The sequence below is a fragment of the Artibeus jamaicensis genome, unplaced genomic scaffold (genome assembly GCF_021234435.1).
Source record: "Artibeus jamaicensis isolate MK-2021 breed Jamaican fruit bat unplaced genomic scaffold, CSHL_Jam_final contig_601, whole genome shotgun sequence".
NCBI classification, from domain to species: Eukaryota; Metazoa; Chordata; class Mammalia; order Chiroptera; family Phyllostomidae; genus Artibeus; species Artibeus jamaicensis.
In genome coordinates this window covers 221,203-238,425 of record NW_026521902.1, presented here as the reverse complement: position 1 = coordinate 238,425, position 17,223 = coordinate 221,203, and the positions used below count along the sequence as shown (strand labels likewise).

Below are 17,223 nucleotides of genomic sequence, written 5' to 3'. Positions count from 1 at the left end.
ACTGGTCCTATATCAGGGCACCCCTAGTTTGTTTGTTTTTCAATTGTAGCTGACATTCAAAATCATATCAGTTTCTGGTATACAGCATAGCAGTTGGACATTTCATAATTTACGAAGTGCTTCCCCTGATAAGACTAGTACCCACCTGGCACCACACATAATCATTACAATATTGTTAACTAGATTCCATGTCCTGTAATCTATGTCCCAGGACTATTTTGTCACTGCCAAACTATACTTTCTAATCCCTTCACCTTTTTCACCCACCACACCAACCACCCTCCCAACTGGCAACCATCAACCAGTTCTCTTTATCTATGAGACTGTTTCTTGTTTCTCTTGTTTTCTAGATTCCAATCTAAGTGAAACCATAACAGTATTTGTCTTTGACTTATTTCACTTAGCATACCATCTATGTCTATCCATGATGTCACAAATGGTAAGATTTCATTTTTTATAGCCAAAAAATATTCCACTGTATATATTTCCCACACATTCTTTATCTAATCCTCTATTGATGGACACTTAGGTTTCTTCCATATTTTGGCTATTGTAAATAATGCTGCAATGAACATAGGGGTACATATGTCTTTTCAAATTAGTGTTTTAAATTTTTTCAGGTAAGTACCCAGAAGTGGGATTACTGGGTCATACGGTACTGAATAGTTTTATTTTCAGTTTTTTGAGGAAACTCCATACTGTTTTTCCATAGTTGCTGAACCAATTTACATCCCACTCACATTGCACTGGGTTTCCCATTTCTACACATTCTTGCCAACAACTGTTGTTCACTGACTTACTATGGAGAGCCATTCTGACAGGGGTAAGAACTCATTGTGGTTTTATATGCATTTCTTTGATGATTAGTAACACTGAGTACCTTTTCCTAAGTCTATTGGCCATGTGACTGTTCTCTTGAGTAATTCCTGTTCAGGTCCTCTGCCCAATTTTTAATGGGATTGTTTTGTTTGTTTGTTTTTGGTGTGAAGTTGTACAAGTTCTTTATATATTTTGTATTTTAATCCTCTATAGGATGTATCATTGAAAATTTCACCTCCCATTCTTTAGACTATTCCTTTATATTGTGTTAATGGTTTTCCTTGCTGTGCACAAACTTTGATGAAGTTTTATGTTTGTTTTTCTTGCCCAAAGAGACACATTGAAAAAAAAAACATTAGTAAGAGCAATGTCACAGAGTTCAACCTGTGGGTGTGTCAGTTATGCAGCTAATTGGGTGCTTTGGTGTGGCTCTGAGCTGGCCACCAGGTGTGTTCACTCTGGGGCTTCTTGGGAGGGGCTCCAATTCAGGCTCAAGTCAGTCATAGCCTGTGCCCAGCCAAAGGCCACCTTGTAGGAGCTATAGTTATGTGTGGTTGTTAGCTGCCTGTGCTGAGCTTAGTGGTACTTGGGACAGGTTATGCTGGGAACCCAGGCCAGCTGCCATTAGTGAGTTGTGCAAGGCAATGTGAATCCAGCCACTGTTTGTTTGGGGTCTGTGGGTCTTTAAAAGATTTTAGAGATGTTTGCAGCCTAGGCCAAAACTAGCAGCTTAGTAGGAACAGCTGCTGAAAGAGGTTCTGGCACATGTGCAAGTTAGGTGGGGTGGGTCTCTGGGAAGGACCAGGGTGGAGTGAGTTATATTAGCCAGGTTGACTGAGACTCAGATTTGGTGCTTACCTGCACCTGCAGAATGGGTAGGATTAGGGCTCAGCAAAAGAACAATGGTACATGCTAGCATGTTTCTACTGGAGAAAGCTGCCCCTCCAGCCCTTGCCCTAAAGCCACACAATTCAGTTCCTCTCCTCAAGCTGTAGGCACTTTTCAAGCTGCCTGCCCCTTTGCTGGATCTTAGGGCAAGAAGATCCTAAGATCTTGTGAGCAGTCTCAAGCCTTTAAAAGAGGATGCCTGGTACTACAGCAGCCATCCAACTCACCTGTACAGAGTCCCTGTGGATTTGCAAAGCTAGGTGTCATTGGGACTCCTCTTCCCAGCACTGATGCTCCAGGCTGGGGTGTGGAGCAGGGAGGCCTCACTCCTCAGGGGAGACCCCCATGGCCAAGATATCTCTCCTGATTTAAGAAGACTTTGGGAGGTGGAGGGGGTTGCTTATTTTGGATTCAAAAAGGTTAAGCGACACAGTAAAGCACGTAAGGTTAATAGTAAAGCTGAGACCGGCAGCCAGTCCCAAGCCCCTCCCCATGCATGTATGTGCCATGGACACCAATTGTCCTCTGTACCTACCCCATGTGGCAGGACACCCATGGGGACATGTTGTGCCAAGCCCCCTCAAGGTGCTGAGCTCCAATCCACACTGTATTCCCCTTCCTCTGAATGCATCTCTAGGGGACAGGAATCAGGCTATTTTTGAAATGGTAGGTACAAGAACAGGCACTGGACATCAAGAAATCCTTTGACTTCCAAAGAGAACCATTCCAAACTGGTCAGTTTTCATAAGGCTCACTCTTTTCCTATCCCCACTCCTTCCTTGGAAAATACCCCTGATCATTTATCTCAACCAGATTTAGTTTCAGCCCATGTTTCCTGAGGTTCAGATATGAAAATGTATAAGCGAACCCACACTGACTGGGGGTGAACCAATTAAACAGCAGTGGCAGAGCTAATGTTATGAATGGTGGTTTTCAGTGAGGGTTCCTGCCTGCTAAAATCTCTGTCTCCTCCAAATACTGGTTCTCCTGGGGAGCATGCAACCCAAGTAACCCCACTAGAAACCCACAACTGCTGTACCTCAAGGTTAATACTTTGATAAACCTACAAAGGCCAAGGACTCTTAATCCCTGGTCACAGGACCCCTGAGGAGATAATCCAAGGGCACCCAGCTACACCATGGAACACTAGCCCACAGAGCAGATCCCACAGCCCAGAGCCACTCCCCTTGCTGAGGAGGGAAGAAGGCTGTTCCATCTTTTGTTCATCTCCTTAAGTGTAGGAAATGTCACTGAATAACATTCTCATCACAGAGTGTGGCTCAGTGGTCCTCAATGATTCTGCCTGTCTTCATAAAGCTCAAGGTAAGAAACTATAGGGGTTGTCACCTAAACATTCTGAAACTTGTATTCCCTACCTAAAAATTATAATCCAAATTTCTGCGGTCCTGAGTAGGTAAAACCCAGTAAACAGATTCAACTCCTCTCTTTTAAAATTCATCACTATTGCTATTTCAGACAAGAAGTGGGGAGGTTAAGAGCCTGGGCCCTGAAGTCAAACTGCATATTACGATCACATCATTTCCTGGCTGTGTGAACTTCTCCAAGTGAGTTAACTTCTCTGAATTTCTTCCTCACATATAAATAATTGCAGTGTCTGAAAGCCCTTAGAACAATGCTTCTTCACAGAAATACCAGTTATTATTATGAAAGATTCTCATCTGACATTTATCTAACTGTATTTTAAGTGTTGTTCAATGAGCATACACAACCATTTTTATAGTAAAAAGTTATCCTAAAAAATAGCCTTCAATTAAATTAATATCATTTCAGCCTAAGAACATTCTAAACATTAGACATAGAGTAGTTTTGAGTGAGCAGAGTTCCATTTCTGATATGACTACAGAACACACAAAAATGCCCACAGTCCCTTTTCAGCAATGACTCTGGCTATTCCCTCTCCACTGTGGATAAAGACCTAGAACCCCACAGTGAATGAGAGGTGCCAGTCCTGCCACCTTACCACACCAGGCCCAGACTTTCTCTGGGTTGCTCATGCCTCTGGCTTTGAGACACCTCCCCCAACAAAACCAAGGGAGACAGCGATGCTCTGACCTCACAGCTGGGCCACTGGACCCAAGTTCCGACCTGGCCACCAACAAGCTGTGTGGCCTGGGACCAACTGTACAAACTCTCTGCTTCAGATTTCCCATCCCAAATTAGAGAAAACAGGAACCGTCCAGCACAGGGGTGCTGTAAACATCAAACATACCTGGCACCATGCTGCAGACCTGAGATGCACTCAGCAAGCCTCAGATTCCCTTCCTTCCCTGCCCATAGTTATTCAGTTTTCTTTATAGTCCCTTGGTGAAACAGCATAAATATTCTTCCATGATGACACCTCTGGTGATAAATTCCAACCCTTCATTTTCAGTCCTGACTTCTCTCCCCTACTTTAGGCCCAGAGTTCTGATGACCCACTGACCCATAGAACGTCCTCTTCCTTTGTCCTCTGAAAATCCAAACTTACCTGTTACAAAACCAAGGAAACATCACCAACAGAGGGAGGGACATGGCTTTCTAATAACAGCAGTGCTATAATTTTTCTAATTTCCAAATTTAAAACAAGCAGTACTTTCTTGCTATCTACCTGTTGTGGACTTTATGGTTAAAAGGGCTTATTTAGGCCAATTAAATGCATTTTACTGAAGGTTTACAAAGAGGCTTATTAAAAAGTAAATAGGATGCTCCTGTCCTCAAGATGTACCTGCTCTTCTGGATGAAATAGACAAAAAATAAATTGTTTCAACACAGTGAGTGACAGATGCTCCAGGAAGCCTGTTCAAGGTTTGATATTGGCTCCAAGGAGGGCAACTGGCTCTGCCCAGAGGGGAGTCATCAGCAAGGGCTTGGACTGGGTCTGAGAGGATACATAGGAGTCTGTCAGGGAGGTAGGTAAGGAGGCAAAAGCAGAGACAGCAGCACAGACCAAGGTCCTGCAACCTGAACTACCACAGCACATTGAGGAAGCTGCACCTACATCCTGGGCCTGAACCCCAGACTGCAGGGAAAGGCAATAAAATACACTGGGCAGATGGGCCTGGGAAGGTTGAAGAGGGCCTTACATAGCAGTATAGTAAGAGGTTCTTTGTATTTTTGAGGCCACAGCCTTTGACAACTATCACCCTGGAATGCTATAAAGCTTGTACCTCAAAACACACAGATTCACAATTTTGCATACAACCCTTTTTGCAGTCAATGCCCCTACGTATTTAAGAGCCCCTGGTTAGAAACTCAGAAGCCCCAGGTAAGTGTCCTCAAGAAGAAACCTGGTAAAATGATCTTATTACCCCTTTGCTCAGACCTTGCACTCTGTGGTTCAGACAGTCTGGCCCTGACGCACAGAGGCACACTTTTTCCCTGCTCTCTCTCACCTGCCTGCCCAGGCTGGTGAGACCTGTGGCAAGCTCTTCCAGGAGGTGGGGAAGAGCCTTCAACAAGCTTGGGGTCACCTTGTGAGCACCTTCTAGTCATCATTCACACAGGTGAACAGGCTAGCCCAGCCCAGTAGACACACCATTCCTGTTCACATCTATCCCACCCCTCACTTTCTGCCACCAAACAGTTTTTCCACCTGTGGCAAAGTCACAGCCCCAAACCCACAGTAGCTCAATCATTTGAGAATGGCCTTCAGAAGGCGACCATGAGAAGGTCTTTCAGAGTCAAGCCAGTTCCAGCTGCTGATTCCCTCTAACTGGCTGCCTCCTTTCCCTAAAAGAGCTGCAATGCAACCTCCCAGCCCAAACTCCTTGTGCAAAAACCCACCATCTGGCCCCACAGTGGAAATGTTTGGTTATGTGTTTGGTAACTGTTCAGCTGGGGAAGCTGACATGGCTTTAAATATTTAAATACTTTAAACATGTTGGTGATGATAATAACTTTGCTGATGGAAGCTTAAATTTAGCTCCAGAGCAAATGAGATTTGCTGAACCTAAAATACTTCCAGTTAAGTCCCTGGCCAGCTTTCCTCAGAGCAGACAGCTGCAAGGGGCAGCTGCGTATCCTGGCAAGAGCACTAGTCCTGGAGTCCGTGGGCACAGAGGGGCAAATAGTAATAATGCCCATTGTGCTATTAAAAGCAAATGAAATTGTGTTTGCAAAACTGCTTCCTTTGGTGAGGAGGGTTAAAATGTCCTCAGCTCACCTACAGGGGTCTGGCCCTAAGATTTGCTAGACAACTTACCCAGAACCTCTTTAAGAGAGCAGGGACACAGGCCCAGGATTATCCCACAAGCCCCCAGAAGCCACACAGACTTCCAGAAGCCACCAGCAAAGGGTCTGTACTCTCCTCCCAAAGTGAGGTTGGTCTCTTTGAGGGCACCTTTCCCTAGGTAGAATGTTTCCAGTGCTACCTCCCACCCTAGGGAGCCCCACCCTACAGAGCTCCACCCAAGCTAGAGCCTGAGCTGAGTGCCTCCCACTTGTTCTGGCAGAGGCTCTGGCCTGGAGGATATACAAATAGCTTGTGGAGCAGGCAGTAAGCTCTGCTGTCCTTCCCTTGCACAGGATTCCCAAGCCTGAAGAGTGAGGAGAGTAGAAACCTCTAAGCTGGCCATGGGTACAGTGACGACGCTGGCCTTCTTTCTGACACCTACCTTGGGAGGATCCCAGGTAACCCTGGGGTACAGTGAGATCCCTGGGCCCAGGCCTCACATCAGCAGAGTCATCCTAATACTGTAATTTGCCAATGGACTGAACTGACTTGCCAATAAAGAAATTCAACCCTTTTTTTGTCTGCTGATATCCTCCTTGTATGGAGTGAGATAGGGGGTGGACCAGGAGGGCTGACAGTTTAAAGACCTCAGACCAGCAGCACAATTGGGCCCCTCAGGAGGGGAAGGGGCCGGAGGCACCTGAGCATCAAGGAAGCCAACAGCAACAGCTAATGCAACACATACAATTTCATTACTAACATGCCAACTGATTCTAATTTAGGAAGAAAGAAAAGAGAAATCTCCTTGGAATATAAAGCCCCAAGGAATTGTGCAGAAAGAGTGGGCTTTTTATGATGCACACCTCATGGGGAGGAAATCGGACAGACATCAGCCTAATAGCTGGGGGGGGGGGGGCTAAGGTGGAGTGCTCTCACCAGCCATTTTCTACTTCCCTGACAAGACTGTAACTAATTACTGGGCTCCATTCTTTCTTCCCAGAAGGAAATGCCATCACTAGTGACAGCCCCCTCCCCACTGGCCTGGTGCTGGGAAAGCAGACCCATCCTGGAGACAGGCACATGCCTGGAAGGATGTAAGGCATTTCAGAGATGGGGAGTGATGTTGGATACCCAAGTTTCTTCATATCTCTGAAGAAAGTCTTTTGCCTCCATTAGAATCCTGTGGTATATGAAAGTCTATAGTTGTAACATTGAAACATACTTTTGTTTATTAAGGCTAAATAAATAACACAAGGATTTTATTTAAATATTGGCCTTGGCCATAAATCAGCAAGTTGCTCTGTGGTTTTCCTTGCTATATGACATACATAAATCTGTATCCCTACCCTCCACCCTGGGTCCATCCCCTGAACAAGGAAAACACATTCAGAGTATGTGTTTCAACCTGTACACAGAAGAACACATATTTATACTGCAACAGATTCACTCATTCATTATTAAGCACAGACTTTGTACATGGCACGGGTCCAAGACCGAGACTGTAAACAGGAGAAGGCAGTCCCACAGTGTGGTGAAGAAATTGCTTGCACATATACATTCATAATGCATGCTGTGAGAAGTATGCTAATAAAGGTGGGTATGAAGTGTTTAGAGACCAGAGAAGGAACATTAGCTCCTACTAGGGCTTTGGTAGAGCTTCCAGGAGGCACGTCACCTTCGTTTCCTGCACTGTGGGCTCCAGGTTAGACTCCCCCAGGCAGTATAGAAGCTGCTCTATTGAAATCCCAGAGATCTCATCTGTGCACACTAATCTGCTTTCTCCTCCTGCTCAGCAAAGAGCAGTCAGCATCCCTACTAAGGACAGTGACTCTTCATCTGGAAGCTTGCTATGTGGCTATGACCCTGCAGAAAATTTAGACATCTTCAGCCAGGAGCAACCCTTGACACCACAACCCACATTTCTTTTTGCTTTTCATTTTCTCATTTCTAAGGAAACTGACAACTGGGAAAGGTGATGGGACTATGGAAGAGAAAAGAAGGGGTTCTTGCACGTCCACCGGCACAGGGAAAAGAGGGAGGGACAGTGACACTAACAAGTTTGTCTTTCTGTCCTGCAGCTACACTGCAGACCCTCAGAGGTCGGAAACAGGCATTCTGAGTCTTTCCTCCCACCTTCCTGAAGCTGTCTGCCATTTTGCCAGCCCACTCCTGGATGCACTGGTTTTTATCAACATTTGTCAGCGTGAGGCATCCAGCACTGGGCCTGGTGTGCCCCCTGAGCATGCTCTGCTGGGGTGCAGTGTGGGAACATGCCATTCCACTGCATATGTTGTCCCTTCCTCAGTTCGTATCTAGGCTACACAGAGACTGCAGTCACCCCACCTCCAGTCCTCTGACCTGAATGAGGACAAGTCAGGCCTCTGCATCCTGTGTTTATGAAATTGATTTTTTAAAAATCTAGGTGAAAGGCTTTTCACTTACTTTTTGCTAATTCCATCTTGTTGGTTTGGGCCCATTGTTCTACTGATTACACTATATGCCAATTATGTCATCTAGTACAATAGCTCCCAACCCTCCCAGCCTGGTATCAAGTGTGAATTTGAAAATCTGCGTTCTCTCCCTTCATCCAAGTCATTGATAAATGTCACTCAGGATGGGTCCAAGGAAGATGCCTTTGGCTCTAGAGACAGTTAATATTTGTCACACAAATAAGTAACTGAATAAATAAATAGACAAGTGTGACAGCTCTCTAGGTCCACCTGATCCTTAATTAGTGTTCTGTGTCTGCACTTGAGGCTGGTAACAGCTTCTCATCTTATCTCTCAAGACTTAATTTAAGGATGGCTGATTGCTTCTCGGCCTTTTGGCTAAGATCAAGTGTAGTATCTGTTTTTATCAGGATGGCTGAAATGAAGAAAACCATGTCTAAGATATTCAGACTTGGTAAGCTTCTGGGGAAAAAAGTAAAGGAGGTGAGTGTGCCTTGGCTTGTTCATGAACTGTTTCCCCAGAGCTATAAAACCATCTGCTTCATGCATTCTTTCAAAATGCTGGAGGAAAATGTCATAACACTCATTGCTCTACAATGTTTTTAATCTCCTTTTTTCTTATTTGTAAAAACATCTGCCTGTCTTTAGATTTCTGGCACCTCTTACCTTTTCCACAATTTCTCACCCCTAAGAATGAATTTATGGTCATCTTTGTTTTTTCTAGTCTCAAAATGATCACTAGCTTTGGCATACCAAGGTATAAATGCAGGCCTGAGATCAGGAAAAGCCAATCAACCTTGCTAATACTGCATGTGTATTCATGCCCACTACTGGAAAATAAAAGTTATGCCCACTAATTGCAGGGAGGTTATAGCATCACTGCTGTATCTTAACGACTGTTCATTTTGTGTGAACAAGGTGTAAATATGCATGGTGATTCAAATGTGAGCAAATGTGCATGGATATGTATACCAAAAACTTCAACATATACTCGAGTTCCTGCTGTAATAATAGTAAATGTGTACATGTTTATATCACTCACTATGCTTAGGTACTAAGTACTTCATATATTACACTCATTTAATCCTCACTATAGTCCTATGATGTGGGTACTATCATCCCCACTTTACAGCAAACAGAAACACACAACTATAAGCAATAGAGCAAGAAATGAAACAAAGCAGGCTGGTCCCAGAGTTCAGGTTCTCAGCCACTGCTGCAGGTTTGCCTGCAGCAGCAAGATTTCTACTTCATTTCCTGCAACCCACTGGCACACATAATGTTCTTTACATCTGGATACTCCTCACTACTCCCTGTACAGTCCATGCACTTCCACATCACAGTGCCTCTAAACATGCTATCGGCCCTGTGTAAAATACCCTTTCTCTCCTTGCCCAGGCAGAAAACATCTGTTCATCCTTCAAAGCCCAGTTCCATGCTGACTTTTCAGTGACTCATGTCCTAGTGCCACCCCAGTTAGAATGGTTTCTCCCTTCCCCTTTAGGTCCCACAGCAATCTCTTTTGTAATACACTAGATCAAAGCTGGCTGGGTCAAGCTTCATAAATAGTGAAGACCCAGGCAGCTGACAAAAAAAATAGCAAGAACTGTCTGTATGTTATTTGGGGCTTTCACATATTTTTCATTCAATAAGCATTTATTGAATGCCTGCTGTATACCAGCCACTGTTCTAGATGCTGGGGATACAGCAATGAACAAAACACAAAAACCCCTGTTGTCATGAAGTTCACATTCTAGTAAGGGAACACAGACAAGAAACAAAAAATAAATAAAACATACAGCATATCAAAAGATAGTTAGTGCTAGGAGAAAGAATAGAGCAAAGAAAGAGGAGGGGGCACAACAGTAGAGGAAGGGGTGGGGATGTTTTGCCATTGGACCCTGAGAACTTCTCAGTTGCCACTAGAAAGTGCTGACAAGAATGACATGGCAGGTGTTCCTTTAACTACCCACTGAACTTAGCCAGGGCTTCAGAGAAAATGCATGGCCCCTCAGCTGCCTCACCTCTACCTCTAGCAGTGGTGGTGATGAGTCAAGACCATCCCTTTAATTTGAGGAGGTAAAGCAGATGTGAAAGACAACTTGAGGGTACAGCAAGGCCTGACACACATCTACAGTCACATCTGACATTAACTAAACAATGTCTATGCACACAGGCACATGTCCAACACTTTACATGGATTATTTCATCTGATCTTCACAGATCTACAAGGTGAGTGTTATTATTATGTGACTTGCATAAATGAGAAAACTGAGGCTTGGAGAGGTTAAGCAACCTGACAAGGATCCATGGAGTTAAAATAATGGGGCTGGAATCCCAAATGCATCTGTCTGAGCCTGCAGCCACTAGACTACCTCCCAAGCCACAGAAGTCACGAGTCTGCACCAGCCTAGACTCAATCAGTCTTGTTCTCTGGCGAGAATGTGGAGAAAGGGAATCCTGTATTTTGTTGGTAGGACTGTGAACTGGTACAACCACTATGAAAAACTATACAGGATCCTGAAACATATAATCCAGCAAGTCCCCTTCTGGGATTATATTTGATGGAAACAAATGTACCATTCTGAAAAGACAGCTGAATGTTCACAGCAGCATTATTTATAACAGCAAAATCATGGCAACAACCGAGGTGTCCACCAATGGAAAATGGATAAAGAAATTGTGGCATACACATGCACACACAAATACTATTCAGACATAAAAAGCAGGGAAACCCTGCCATTTGCAATGACCTGGTTGGGCTTGGAAGACATTATGCTAACTAAAATAAGGCAAACAGAGAAAGACAAATAGTATATAAATCTCACTTATACACGGACTTTAAACAACAACAGAAAAGAAGACTCAAACTTGTGGTTACCAGATGTGGAGGAAGAAGGAGGAAACTAAGGAAGGTGATCAAAAGGCACACACTTCTAGTTGTAAAATGAATATGTACTTAGGGATATAACATACATGATGTTATACAACAGCTTACTCTGATGTATGGTTTATAGGAAGGTTGTCAAGAGAGTAAATCTTAAGAGTTTTCACCAAAGGAAAACATTACTTTTTAATTATATCTGTATGAGAAGACAGATGCTAACTGAACTAATTGCAGTTATCATTTCAAATTATATGTAAGTGAAACCATAGGTTTAAAGTGTGCTGTACACTTTAAATGCATACAATGATATATACCAATTTTATTTCAATAAAACTGGAAACCAAAAAGATTTTCTCTAAGATGGAGTAACTTCTATTAGGAATTCTGTAGCCAATAAACCTTGCAATTACATTTAGAGGATATGAAGTACTGGAATAATTTTTTTAACTCATGTCTGGTTGGTTTTCATATGCATTTTCTGAGTTTTGGAAAACATGCTAAAAAATAATGCCAGTTAGTCAATCATCTATCAATTCATAATCTTCAATGTAAGATCATGCCAATTCTGAGTCTTCTTGCCAGGAAGTAGAATCACATGTTACAACTGGAAGAAATTCCCTTCTCATTTTAGGGGATATGAATGTGAGGCCCCTACATGAAAAATGAAGATATTTTTATCGATTTGAGAACTATTATCAGATAATAATTTCACTTGCAATGAGACTTTAATCAGACTTTATCCATGCACTTTACAAAAATAAATTTTGTAAGCTTTGTGGTTAAAAAAAAAATCTAAGATTCATCTAGGCACCTGCCTTTCTCCCAGTACCACTTCCCCATACCCAATCAACCTCTAGGTGTCTTACAGACTGTGCTCCCTCTGTGCCTTTGGAGTCCCCACTCCTGTCTGTGCCCCAGTGACTCTGCACAGGCCACCCCCTGCCCTCCTCTCAGGATCACTGCCACTCTCAGTAGCTGTTCTCCTTGCCTCCAGTCTGGATCAAGTCCCATCCAGCCTCTATACTACAGCTAGAGTATTTCTAAAATCAAATCTGATCATGCTATTCCTCCATTTAAAACTTCTCAGTGACCCTCTGTAGCTTTCAGAACAAAGTTAAAACTTTTTATTGTACACACAAGACCTTCCATAATCTGGCTCTACAGGGACACCCCAAGGGGTTCCTGACTCAACCCATGGTCTAACATCCTTAGGCCAGACAACAGCTGTGAGATGGCACGGTACCAAAGGACACAGCCCTTCTCAGTCAGATACTGGAGGCCATGTTTCCAGTCCTCCAGCAAGGGCACGAGGGATTTGGTCTCTGCCACCTCAGCAATTAAAAGAGATGCTAATATACCTTTGTGTGTAGGGTTGTTATAAGGACTAAACTAGAAAATCCAAGGAAAGCCCTTAAACAACACCAGAAGCTTAGTGAGCACTCAATATAACATCATTATTGTCATATTTAGCCCTTAGCCTCATTCTAAGCCACCTCTCCCTCCAGGCCCCCCAGACATTACACGCTGCTCCCTATGTGAAGGATGCCTTTGCTCTTTTCTCTGCCAGGCAAACTCCAACTTGTCCTTTGAAATGAAGCTCAGGCTGTACTGCACATATTATGCCTCCTCCAGGAATCTTGTCCTGCTACCCATGTCCAGTTTGAGTCCTCTCTGGGTCCCTGGGGCCCCTGCCTTGGCCTCCATCTTGGCATATGGTGCACTGTATCATCTGTTCACTTCTCCATCTGAAGACAGGGCCTGGCATACAGTGTCCCAAAATATTCATTGAATGAATCGATAAACAAAAACTAAGGGTCATCCAGTAAGTCTCAAAGCATCTGCCCTTTCCATGCCCTTCCAAAGAACATTTTAAAACATTTAAATCCCCAGAAGAAATGCACCAGGCTAGCTCCATGCTAGGTCTCCAGACACTTCCGAAAACTCCAGCTGAGGAATGAGTCATAGGAATCCACTTGGGAGTAGTGGCTACAGGGAGGCCACTGGGAGGCCACTGGGAGGCCAGAAAACAAAAGATGTTCATTGTAAAGCCAGTGAAATGAAACTAAGTTTGCGGGGAAGGGGCACAGGGAAGAAGTCAACATTAGAGAAATAAAAATGATGATGAAGCAAGTAAACTCTTTAAGCAAACTGAGAAGGGAAGGACATATAATTAAACCCCAGACAGGCAAAGCCATGGACATTCAATTAAGTTACATTATTACTAATTTATACAAAACATCTAAAAATACCCTTCCTCCCTCTGAGAGAACCCCAGTTCAATACCTCCCAGTATTTAGACATTCCCTGCTAACTCCATGGGGCTGAGACCCCTGAGCAAAACACACCGGGGTGAAGGGTGGGCCTGGGCAGGTACACAGACCTGGACCTGGGGAGGGGAAAGGATGTTCAGAGCAGTGAGGCCATGTCAATTCTGGAATGAAACAGAAGCAAGCAAGAGCACAATCAGAATCAGGAGACCAGCCTCACAGAAGTCCAGGGTGTCACTGGCCACCGGCCCTAGCTCTGCCTTTGCATGTCTTGCTCCCCACTGCCCACGGCACTTTAAAATATTACCTGCTAAGGTCCTTATGTGAGTAAGTCCTTCTTTATGCCTGGAGCATCCACAGATGTGGCAGGTAATCTCCATTTCAGAGTAAAGGGGAGAAAAAGGAATGGTACGCACTCCTTGGGGACACCCCAAGGTCACTGACCCAACTCTTGGTGTGACATCCTTGGGCCAGAATCTCAAGGCAGCAGGGTGCTAAAGGAGCCTAGTAGAGCTCAGTTCTAGCCACACATCTGAACAGGCCCTACTCCACTCCAGGCCTATTTCCTGCCCAAGTATGACAGGATAATACTGGTGCCCAGCTCAGAGCTGGGTGAGAACTGCAGAACATGTGGGCAGAGCACCCAGTCCCAGCACTGGCTTGGGCTGTGCTGCAGAACACATGATGAATGCTGACAGCAGGGAGGGCACCAGCAGGGGGAGGGCAGGAAGGGAACACCATTCTTCTCGTTCCAACATTTCTGATGGGTCTTCGAAGTCTTAAAGATGCTATAGGTGTTACCTACACACACCAATCACAAACATCCTCTAAAAATGCCCAGCTTCAACGAAACCAAGTGCTCCAAGTGGAAAGCAGGAGTGCTGTCTCCAGGGCTGCCAGGCCCTTCTGCTCCCACAGCCCCTATGTTCCCTCTTGACCCTGTGCAGAGTTGGCCAGGACAGCTGTCATCCCTCCTATTTTATAGATGAGAAAACTAGTTCACAAAGAGATAAAAATGATTTGCTCAAAGTCACACAGTAGCAGGTATTATCTTTCTTTTTTTTAATTTTATTTAGTTATTTTTCAAGTATAGTTTTTTTGTCTATTTCTCCCATCCCACCCTCCCCCGCCCCGTGCTCCCCACCTCCCTCCCATTTCCACCCCCCTTAGTTCTCATCCCTGTGCCCTTCTATTTGTTCCTCTAAATCCCTCCCCTTTTTCCCCTTAAATTCCCCTCCCTCTTCCCTCTGGTCACTGTCCCCTTGTTCTCTATATCAGTGTCTTTGTTTTTTTTTTTCTGCTTGCTTGTTTGTTTTGTTGTTTAGCTTCCTGTTAAAGGTGAGATCATATGGTATTTGTCTTTCAACACCTGGCCTATTTCAGTCAGCATAATGCTTTCCAGTTCCATCCATGTTGTTGCAAAGGGTAGTAGTTCCTTCTTTCTCTCTGCTGCATAGAATTCCATTGTGTATATGTACCACGATTTTTTGATCCATTCATGGACTGATGAGCACCTAGGTTGCTTCCAACTCTTGGCTATTGTAAATTGTGCTGCTATGAACATTGGGGTGCATAGGTTCTTTGAAATTGATGTTTTAGGATTCTTAGGATACAACTCTAGCAGTGGAATTGCTGAGTCAAAAGGCAGGTTGATTTTGATTTTTCTGAGAAAATTACATACTGTTTTCCATAATGGTTGTACCAGTCTGCAATACCACCAACAGTGAACTAAGGAACCCTCTTCCCCAAAACCTCTCCATTTGTTGTTTGTTGCTTTGTTTATGATAGCCATTCTGACCAGTGTAAAGTTGTATCTCATTGTGGTTTTAATTTGCATCTCTCTGATGGCTAACCATATTGAGCATCTTTTCATGTGTCTCTGTATGTCCTCCTTGGAGAAGTGTCTGTTTAAGTCCTTTGCCCATTTTTTAATTGGGTTAGATGTCTTCTTAGAGTGGTGTGGTGTAAGTTCTTTGTATATTTTGGAGATTACACCTTTGTCTGAGGTATCATTGGCAGATGTATTCCCATACAGTTGGTTGTATTGCTAATTTAATACTGTTTTCTTTAGCCATGCAGAAGCTTTTTATTTTGATGAGATCCCATTTGTTTATTGTTTCCTTTATATTCCTTGCTCTAGGGGACATATCAGTAAAAATGTTGCTGCGTGAAATATCTGAGATTTTCTTGCCAATGTTCTCCTCTAGGACTTTAATGATGTCACAGCTTATATTTAAGTCTTTTATCCACATTGAATTTATTTTGGTGTATGGTGTAAGTTTGTGCTCAAGTTTCATTTTTTTGCACATAGCTGTCCAGTTCTCCCAACACCATTTGTTGAAGAGGCTATCCTTACTCCATATTATGTTACTGCCCCCTTTGTCAAATATTAATTGACTGTAGAAAGTTGGGTTTATTTCTGGGCTCTCTGTTCTGTTCCATTGGTCTATGTGCCTGTTTTTATGCCAGTACCAGGCTGTTTTGATTACAGTGGCCTTGTAATACAGTTTGATATCAGATATTGTAATCCTTCTTACTTTGTTCTTCTTTCTCAAAAGTGCAGCTGCTATTCAGGGTCGTTTATGGTTCCATATAAATTTTTGAAGTGTTTGTTCTATGTCTGTGAAATATGCCATTGGTACTTTAATAGGTATTGCATTGAATCTGTATATTGCTTTGGGTAGTATGGACATTTTGATGATGTTAATTCTTCCAATCCATGAACAAGGTATATGTTTCCATTTGTTTGTGTCTTCCTTGATTTCTTTCTTCAGGGTTGTGTAGTTTTCTGCATACAGGTTTTTTACCTCCTTGGTTAGGTTTATTCCCAGATATTTTATTTTTCTTTTTGCTACATCGAATGGAATTTTTTCCTTGATTTCTGCTTCTGCTGATTCATTGTTGGTATACAAAAATGCCTTAGAATTCTGGATATTGACTTTGCAACCCGCTGTTTTGCCAAATTCATTAATTAGTTCGAGCAGTTTTTGGGCAGACTGTATAGGATTTTCCATGTACACTATCATGTCATCTGCAAACAGTGACAGTTTTGCTTCCTCCTTTCCTATTTGGATTCCTTTTATTTCCTTTTCTTGCCTGATCGCTGTGGCTAAAACTTCCAAACCTATATTGAATAGAAGTGGTGAAAGTGAACATCCTTGTCTTGTCCCTGGTCGTAGTGGAAAAACTTTTAGTTTTTGCCCATTGAGTATGATACTGGCTGTAGGTCTCTCATACATGACCTTTATTATATTGAGGAATGCTCCTTGTATTCCCACTTTGCTGAGTGTTTTTATCATAAATGGGTGTTGTACCTTATCAAAAGCTTTTTCTGTGTCTATTGATATGATCATGTGGTTTCTGTCTTTGCTTTTGTTTATGTGATGTATTATATTTACTGATTTGCTAATATCGAACCATTCTTGCATCCCTGGGATGAATCCCACTTGGTCATGGTGTATGATGTTTTTGATATATTGTTGGATGCGATTTGCCAATATTTTGTTGAGGATTTTAGCATCTATGTTCATCAGAGATATTGGTCTGAAGTTTTCTTTTTTCATTGTGTCTCTATGTGGTTTTGGAATTAGGATGATGCTGGCTTCATAAAAAGAATTTGGAAGGATTCCTTTTCCAAAAAGGAATTTGGAAAAAGAGTTTTCCATCCTTCTGGATTTTTTGGAATAGTCTGTGAAGAATAAGGGTTAGCTCTTCCTTAAATGCTTTGTAGAATTCTCCTGT

General features: G+C 43.2%; 1 protein-coding gene and 1 pseudogene across 5 annotated transcripts in view; one reads left to right on the top strand and one right to left on the bottom strand.

Annotated features, from left to right (window-relative positions):
- GRIK4 (glutamate ionotropic receptor kainate type subunit 4) overlaps positions 1–17,223 on the bottom strand; it is a 478,818-nt gene that overhangs the window by 435,119 nt on the left and 26,476 nt on the right. The window lies entirely within an intron of this gene.
- On the top strand, positions 8,687–8,792 carry LOC119047535 (uncharacterized; annotated as a pseudogene).